This window comes from Gymnogyps californianus, chromosome 18 (assembly GCF_018139145.2).
Source record: "Gymnogyps californianus isolate 813 chromosome 18, ASM1813914v2, whole genome shotgun sequence".
NCBI classification, from domain to species: domain Eukaryota; kingdom Metazoa; phylum Chordata; class Aves; order Accipitriformes; family Cathartidae; genus Gymnogyps; species Gymnogyps californianus.
In genome coordinates this window covers 2,122,563-2,130,464 of record NC_059488.1, presented here as the reverse complement: position 1 = coordinate 2,130,464, position 7,902 = coordinate 2,122,563, and the positions used below count along the sequence as shown (strand labels likewise).

At 56.6% G+C, this 7,902-nt stretch overlaps 1 long non-coding RNA gene across 1 annotated transcript; it reads right to left on the bottom strand.

Annotated features, from left to right (window-relative positions):
* Window positions 1–1,985: 1,985 nt before the first annotated feature.
* Window positions 1,986–7,686, bottom strand: LOC127023819 (uncharacterized). The gene is made up of 3 exons (XR_007767480.1): window positions 7,630–7,686; window positions 7,220–7,393; window positions 1,986–2,394 (listed from the first exon to the last, which is right to left on the bottom strand). It is a non-coding gene; the product is annotated as an uncharacterized LOC127023819 (long non-coding RNA).
* Between the last annotated feature and the right edge of the window lie 216 nt (window positions 7,687–7,902).

Below are 7,902 nucleotides of genomic sequence, written 5' to 3'. Positions count from 1 at the left end.
CAATACACGCTCACTTTTACACTTTTCCTACAAAACAGCTGAACTGACAGCTTCCCTTTACAGTTGAAACACATTTAAGCAACAGCAAATCTCCTTATGTCTAGATGTTTGCACCCAAACCACTTTCTCTTCATTCAAGTAGTATTGCTATACCTTTTTCTGTACATACACACACATATAGAGATATATATATACACACACATACACATAATTCTTTATGTCTGTCATACCAGAACATGCCTGGGGAACCCACAGTCCCAACTTGAACAGTGCTTTGGTGGCCACCAAAGTGCCCAGCACCAACCCGTGCCCCTCCTGTAAAGCTGGGATCCTCCCGCTCAGACTCGTCCCACCCATTTCCCCCCCGCACACTGGCAAAGCCAGCGGCAGGAGAGCCCAGCCAGCGCACCGCTCGCTCCTACCCCGAGGGAAGCCCAGGAGACCCCAAACCGTAATTTTCCTCCTCTATCTCCCTGGGAGGGCTTCAACCCACCGGTGGCTCCAGATCCACCAGAGCCAGCCCAGGCCAGGCAGGGGAAGCCCATGGCAGGGGCTCTCCCTGGGCACGGTGGAGGCTTCAAACCCTGCTCTGAATCAAGCCAGGAGGGATTTCAAGCAGGTCCCTGCTGTCCTTCAGCCTTCACGCACACGCAAGGGGGTATTTGGGCCGGGGTGAGTGTCGCTGCCTTTCCACCTTCATAGCCAGAGATAAAGCACTCAGCCTGGAGTAGCGCAATGCCAACGTGGCGAAGCTTTGCCATTTCCTCCGCGTGCCACCCGGGCTGGTTTTGGCAGCTCCCTGCTCAGCTGGTTTGGGAGGACGCCCTCCCATGCTGTGGGAAGCGAGGTCTCCTCTCAGCAATGGGGAAGATAACACCTTGCAACACCTACTGACTTTGAGGAGTGAGGAACTTGCTCAAGGTTGCAGAGAAACCCCGTTGCAAAGCCAGTGATTCCCCTCCAGCCTCGCGGGTCTCATGTGAGCTGCCAATAAAAGCCCAAGCTCCCTCTCAGCACAGAAGGTGCATTAGGGTCTGTTTGCAGGAAGCTCTTATAAATTATTTTGGAGGTTATTTTCAGCTTCAGGGATGTGTGTGCATTTGTTAGGGTAAGGTTGCTCTCAACAGGCAGCAGAAAGGGCTCACAGGGCATGGGCTGCCCTGAGCATCCTCATGCAGCCTCCAAGCATTCCCCCTCCTCCTGCCCACAGACAGAATAAAACCCGGGTACAAACCCCAAGCAGTTTCCCCCTGCAAGGTTTTTGTCTGAATTTACTTTTTAATCCTCAGCCAGTAGGAAAAGAAACTGGGAGAAAAAAAAAGGGGGCATGCGGCACGTGCACGACCTCAGGAAGCCAAAGCAAGAGGGGCTGATCTCTGGCCAAGCAGCTACAATTTGCAGATGGCCGGCGCAGGAAAAGCAGCAAAGGGCGGCTTGGCACAAGTCGGAACGCAAAACCGGTTAGATAGGCGAATGGCTGGGCTAAATTTCACCCGAGCCTTCCCCTGGGTCACCCACAGCCCAGAGCCGGGGGAGGAGAGGCTGCCTGCAGGAGCTGCAAACCAGGGCTGCCCCGGCTCACTGGGGAACAGGCGGTGGGGCCGGGGCACCCGAGGGTTTCTTGGCCATCGTGAAGGACCAATTTCCCTGTGATCTCTGCCGAGATGGACCCGGTGAGCTGTGACTCACGGGGGAAGTTCCTTCTCATCTCTTTAGATAAAGAAATCACGAGTCGAAGCTCCCCACATGCGAGCCGGGAACCCTGTCCCGTGGGGGTCCCGCCCAGCTCCCAGCTTTTTCTGCAGCTCTTTGCTTTGGGGACAGGACTAAAGGTCCCATTGCCACCCTGTGAAATCCCTCGCTGGGCTCCAGCCAACCTCCTGGGACGCAAAGCCAGGGGATTTTTGACCGACAGCATTTATTTTAGCAAAACTAAATCTCAAAGCGCATCAAAACTCCCGTAGCAGCAAAGTGCTCTGAGCAGAGTCTCTAAATAAGCAGAGAACCACCAAAAAGATTAACTACCATTTATCGTAAATAGGATTATAAGCACCAGGAAGCGATGCACCCGAGCAAGACGGCCAGCTCGCCACAGCCTCCTCGCCCAGCTGGTTTCCCAGCCTATATCCTGTTTGGCAACCCGATTTTGCAGTCTTACACAAATGCAAAGCTTTTTCACTTCCCTCGCTGCTCACATCAAGCCCTTGCTGATGCCAGCCGGGCATTCAAACCAGCGTGACTTTGTTTGCCCGAGTCATGAGGGGTTTTTTCCAAAGAAAACAGGAGGAGGGTCTTTGTTGGTGGTTTTTGTTATGTTGGCACTTAGTCAAAAACCGCTTTTCTCTGCAGAAGCAACGTCATCTCCTTGCAATCACGTGCTTTCAGGAGCTGGAACTTTAAAGGGGAAAAAAAAATTAATGAAGCACTTTTAAGGCAATTCTTACAGCTTGCAGGATTTGGCCTTAGATACACGGAATAAGGCTGCCTTGAAGAGGTGCCGTGTAGTGTCTGAGGCCATTAGTGCAGCTGGGTAGACATTTGTAGGGCAAAAGCTTTTTTTTTTTTTTTTTTTTTAAAGAAAAACACCTTATTGCCAGCTTATTGCAGCCTTTTGCGCAAAAAGGCAAATTCTGGCAAAAGTTCACTTTGAGTTAAGCCAGAGCGAAGCAGCCCAGTGCGCTTGAGCGCTTTGGGTAACACAGTGTGAACTTGCAGAGTCTGTAACTCCTTTCATATCCTACAAAGCTAAAATCAGAAGCCCCCTCAGGAGGGCTTTAAAGTGAATTTAAAACAAACCTGCCAGCCCTAGAAACTCCCTTGTTCTGGGGAAAAAGGCCCACTAAGCACTTCATTTTTGTCTCATTTAACCCATTTTGCAAGTAGATTGATTCAAAAGGAATTACTTTTGCTCCCCAGCAGAGCATCCCCATCCACGTTGGCTTTCATCCCCTCCCAGCAGAGATTAAGCGGATGCAAGTTTGCTCTTCTGCGATAGCAACAACCACTCCGGAGTTATCGCCCCATTCAGGTGCTCGTCCTGTACCCCCAACATGAACCCCCTCCGAATGCTACCGAGACTGAAATGCAGCTTCTTTCATTGCCCAAATCTGGGGAACCTCTCCCAGCATTGCCCCGGGGTGAGCTGGTGTCCTGGTTTCAGCTAGGACAGAGTTAATTTTCTTCCTAGTAGCTGGTATAGTGCTGTATTTTGGATTTAGTAGGAAAATAATGTTGATAACACACTGATGTTTTTTAGTTGTTGCTAAGTAGTGTTTATACTAAGTCAAGGATTTTTCAGCTTCTCATGCCCAGCCAGCAAGAAGGCTGGAGGGGCACAAGAAGCTGGAAGGGGACACCGCCAGGACAGCTGACCCAAACTGGCCAAAGAGCTATTCCATACCATATGACATCATGCCCAGTATATAAACTGGGGGAGCTGGCTGGGAGGGGGATCGCGGCTCGGGAACTAACTGGGCATCGGTCAACGAGTGGTGAGCAATTGCATTGTGCACCACTTGCTTTGTATAGTTTAATTCTTTTAGTATTGCTATTGTCATATTATTATTATCATCATTATCATTGTTTTTCATTCCTTTCTGTCCTATTAAACTGTCTTTATCTCAGCTCACGAGGTTTTTTTTCCTGATTCTCTCCCCCATCCCAGGGGTGGGGGGGCAGTGAGCGAGCGGCTGCGTGGTGCTTAGCTGCTGGCTGGGGTTAAACCACGACAGCTGGTGATGCAGCCCCCCATCATCACCCGCCCCTTGGGGCATTTGCTGCCCGACACGACCGGGGATGTTATTGTGCCTATGGATTTACCCTGCCTTAGCGGATTAGCAGCCAAAACCAAAAAGCCAAACCGATGGCATGAGGCAGAAGAGCCCCGAGGCCAGAGCGGGCACAGCCACGCACGGCAGCCCCCACGCGTGTGCGGACAGGGGGTCTGCACCCCCAGGTCTGAGCCTCCAGCCTGGCTAGGGGGGCTCCAACACCCCAATGTGGCTGGAGACACCCCGACACATCCAGAGCCGGTCCCTGGGAACCTCCCTGTGCCGGCTGGAGCGGGTGGCACAGATGGCCTTAACCCCCCAGAGCCATCGCCCCGGGCCACCCCTGCCCCTCTCTGCAGCCCCATCCCCTTTCCCTGTTTTACTCCCCAGGATGGGGCAAAACATCCCTCCAGCACCTTTCTCTTCAGCTTCCCAAAATCTGGTAGCGAAATCCCCTTGCAAGGAACAGATTCGTCTCTGCTACCCGCTTCGTTTGGCATCTCCAAGGCTGGTGGCCATTGCACTGCTTCCTGCACAGCCAGAGCAAGGCTGTTACACCTTAAATCAACCCTCTCTTCCACCCTCCGGCCTCGCGAGGCTGCAAAGTCACTAATTACTCCTTACTCACGAACACGAAGTGGTCTGGGACCAGCCGTGTTCCCTAACCAGCCGCTTGCCTCCCAGTGCAGCGGCAGGGACGGTCTAACTACGGGTGTAATTTTGCCTGTGCCCAGGCTGCCGCTGAAGGCAGGGGCTCCGCTGCCCTCTTGGCTAAAGGCTTAGGTGGCCACAGGACAAGTCAGAGCAGAAAAAGTCACAGAGGAGAGTTGAATTTAGCGTCCTGCAGGACCGAGAGCCTGCTTCAGCCCTGGACAAACCCTCCGGGTGTTTCTCTGCCCCTTTTAGCCAGACCCGACCCCCATTCCTGCACACACAGTCCCTCCGCTGAGCCCTCTCCAGCTGCTCCATTGCCTGCTTCAGCTGATGGCACATTGGGGACTTTGGGGGACATCAGCCCCCAGGGAGCACAATGGCGATGCTACACCAGGAGGGGCTCTGCACCAGCGCGGAAGGGCCCTGTCTCGTCCCCGCAGCACCCAGCCTGGGGCAGCCTCCCTCCCCCAAACCTGGGGACGTCCTGACTTGTCCTCAAGGACTTCAGCCTCTTTCTGCCTGAGGATCAATCCATCCCATTGCACCTTCATGGAAATGATTCCTGGTTTTCCATGCTGCAAAGGCAAGGAGAATTAATGGAGACATTAAAGCAGCCCCTAACGCAAGGGGGTTTATTGCCCATGGGCGAAACCCGCTGCCATGAGAGCGGGGATGTGGGACACAGACCTCCCCGGCTCAAGCAAGAAGCTTCGCTCTGCACCAGTTTTCTTTCCGGCACTTGCCAGATGGGCAACAGAAAGTCCTGCCCATAGCCAAAAACTGGCCAAGGAACTGCAGGAGACCGGGCGGCAGTGACGCACAGCAGTGACCAGAAGGAAAGGAGAGAAACAGCACGGCCAAGCAAAGCACCGCTTCAGCATCAACAAGATTTTCTCCGTGCTTGGCCGGGGTGAGACACAGCAAGAACCCATCCCTGCAGCGGGTGCAGGTCCTGGCATCAGTGGGTGGGTTTGGGAACCAGAGAGCAAGTTTCCTGGCCAAAACAGCGTCACAGATGCACAGGATTCCCGGCAGCCCCGTTTTATTCGCAGCACAGTGGTAGGTCAGGACACTTTGGTGATGCCCAGGGAGCCACCCCACCAGGGCTTTGCGGGAGAAGGGCTTTGGAGCCGGCACACGAGCCCCGGCATCGCCGGCGCCGTGTGGGAATGACTTGGTGCAGCACTTGCAGCCCAGCAAAGGGCCTTTGCTGAGCGTGAGGCACCCAGGAGGCAAAAATAAACGGGAAGTTTTTGACATTTTTTCCCCCATTTCAAAGACTCATTTGCAGAGATGAACTTCAGCTACTTTTGTTTCCACCGGTAACACGTGCAGAGCAGGACTAACGAGCGAGAGCAGGAGAGGGGCCCCGTGGCACTGCAGCCGGTGGACACCCCCCGTGCACAAGGCAGCTTTGGCATAGAGGGGGAAACCGAGGCATGGCACCAATCAACCTGGGCTGCCAGACATGGCTGCCAGCGCGATCGGCAGCAATCAGCTGGCCCAAACCGCCCCAAGAACCGTAGTGGTTTGTTATCTGTCACTATTTTTAAGCAGCCCTGGCTGCCTGGGGACCGCCAGCATCCAGGGAGCAGGATGCTGCCGATGCAGGATCCAGCCCAGAGACAGCTGATGGGGGGACGAGGGAGGTACCCCGAGGCCCAGCCTTTCCCCTCTCCCTCCACGCTACTTTAAGCGAGCACCCTGGGCTGAAATCCCCCCTCCATCGCGGGAAAGCCACAGCCCCGTGCCAGCGCACGACTGAGCGCTGCGCGGAGCAGGCGTAATTGTAACATCGGGGTAAATGGGATCTCCCAGCTGTCCCTCTCCTCCCCAGCCAGCGGCTCTGTGGGGATCAGCCCTGCCTCGAAGCGACCCCAGCCAGCACAGCCGTGTCCCACTTGGCTTGGGGACAGGGACACACCCACAGCTATGGTGTCTCCAGCATCCCCTGCCTCCGGTCTTACCTGTGGCAGGGTGGGAAGGACACAGCTCCTCATTTAATCGGGTTGGAGTAAATACGTGCTCAGGTTGCCCTGGCCGGGGTGACCAGGCTGGGTGGTGGCAGCGAGGGCAGCCCTTGGGGGTGCAGAGGGTCCCCCATGAGGACTGAGGACAGCCCCATGTGCAGATCCAGACCTGCTTCAGCTTCCCAGGGGCCAGGCAGGAGGAAGAGGAGGGTGGCCCAGAGGGATGGATGCAGGAGCCAGGGCAGCTTCAGGAAGGGCAGGGTCCCCCATCCCGCAGTGGCAGTGTCATCCTTACCACTTGGGGGGCCACCCAACCCCCCCAAACACCAAACCATGATGAGCCCCAGTCCAGAGTGAGGCCCACAGCCCTGTGCCTGCCTGTGGGGACCCCCCTAGGGGTGCCCACCCAGAGCCAGGGGAGGCTCATGGCCCCCCCCCCGCCCACGATGGGGTCTGCACCACCCATCCCAAACGGGCAGGGCAGAAACCTATTCCTGGCAGTGCCCTGGGCAGGGGCGTGCGGCCGCCCATCCCTCACAGCCGGCCAGACGTGTTTGCTCACACCTGACCCAGGTTTGGGCAGGAGGGAACGGGGATGGAGGGAAGGTGGGAACAAAGCAGCTCCTGCCCCAGCAGAGCCGGTGCAGCCCACAGTCTCGCACAGGAGAGCCCAGGAAAACACGCCATAACACAGGGGAACTTGCAGGCTGCGGCATCACCGCCAGTGGGTTCTCCATGCAGAAATGTCATCCCCACATTGGCCAGAGTGATAGTGCCCACAGCATCCTACTGAGGAAGGGACGCCCCATGGCCATCAATACATACCACCAAGCCTGGGCCCACCAGATTTAGAGGGGACCATTGCCAGGGTGCTCCAAATCCTGCAAGACCAATGGAGGAAGGTGAGCCCTGGACGGGGACCCTCCTCTTGGTCCCTCGCCCGGGTGCCATCCATTTTCTATCCCTGGCAGCCTCATCAGCCTCCACCTGGGAGTGGACCTAGAAAAATAAGGGAGGCTGGAGGCCAGGAACCAGTGCCTTGCTGCAGGCTGTGCTGGGTGGCCCTGGGGAGCTCAGCCACCACCTGGAACCAGTGCTGGGACACCCATGCTGGGGCTGGTGGGACAGCACCAGTCCCTTGGGGTACTGCTGGCTGAGCCTGGGCACCCCCTGCGACCCTCCCCACATCACCCACCTCTGCAGAAAGCCAAAATAACACCATGTTTGGCCCTTACCAGGCAGGTCCTGGTGCTCACAGCAAGGGTCCCAGCAGCCCTACCCAGCCCCAGGTAGCATCCTTGTGCTGGCCAGGGCTGGCCGGAGCTGGTCCCTCCCCTGGGGTAAGCCCTCTGGCAGCACCTCCTGCCTTTAGCTGCGGGGGATGATCACCACCCATCCCACACCCACACCTTCCCCAGCAGCGGGGCGGGGAGGGGTGGGGCAGGGCAGGGCGGGGCGGGGCGGGGCGGGGCGGGGCGGGGCGGGGCGGGGCGGGGCGGGGCAGTTTG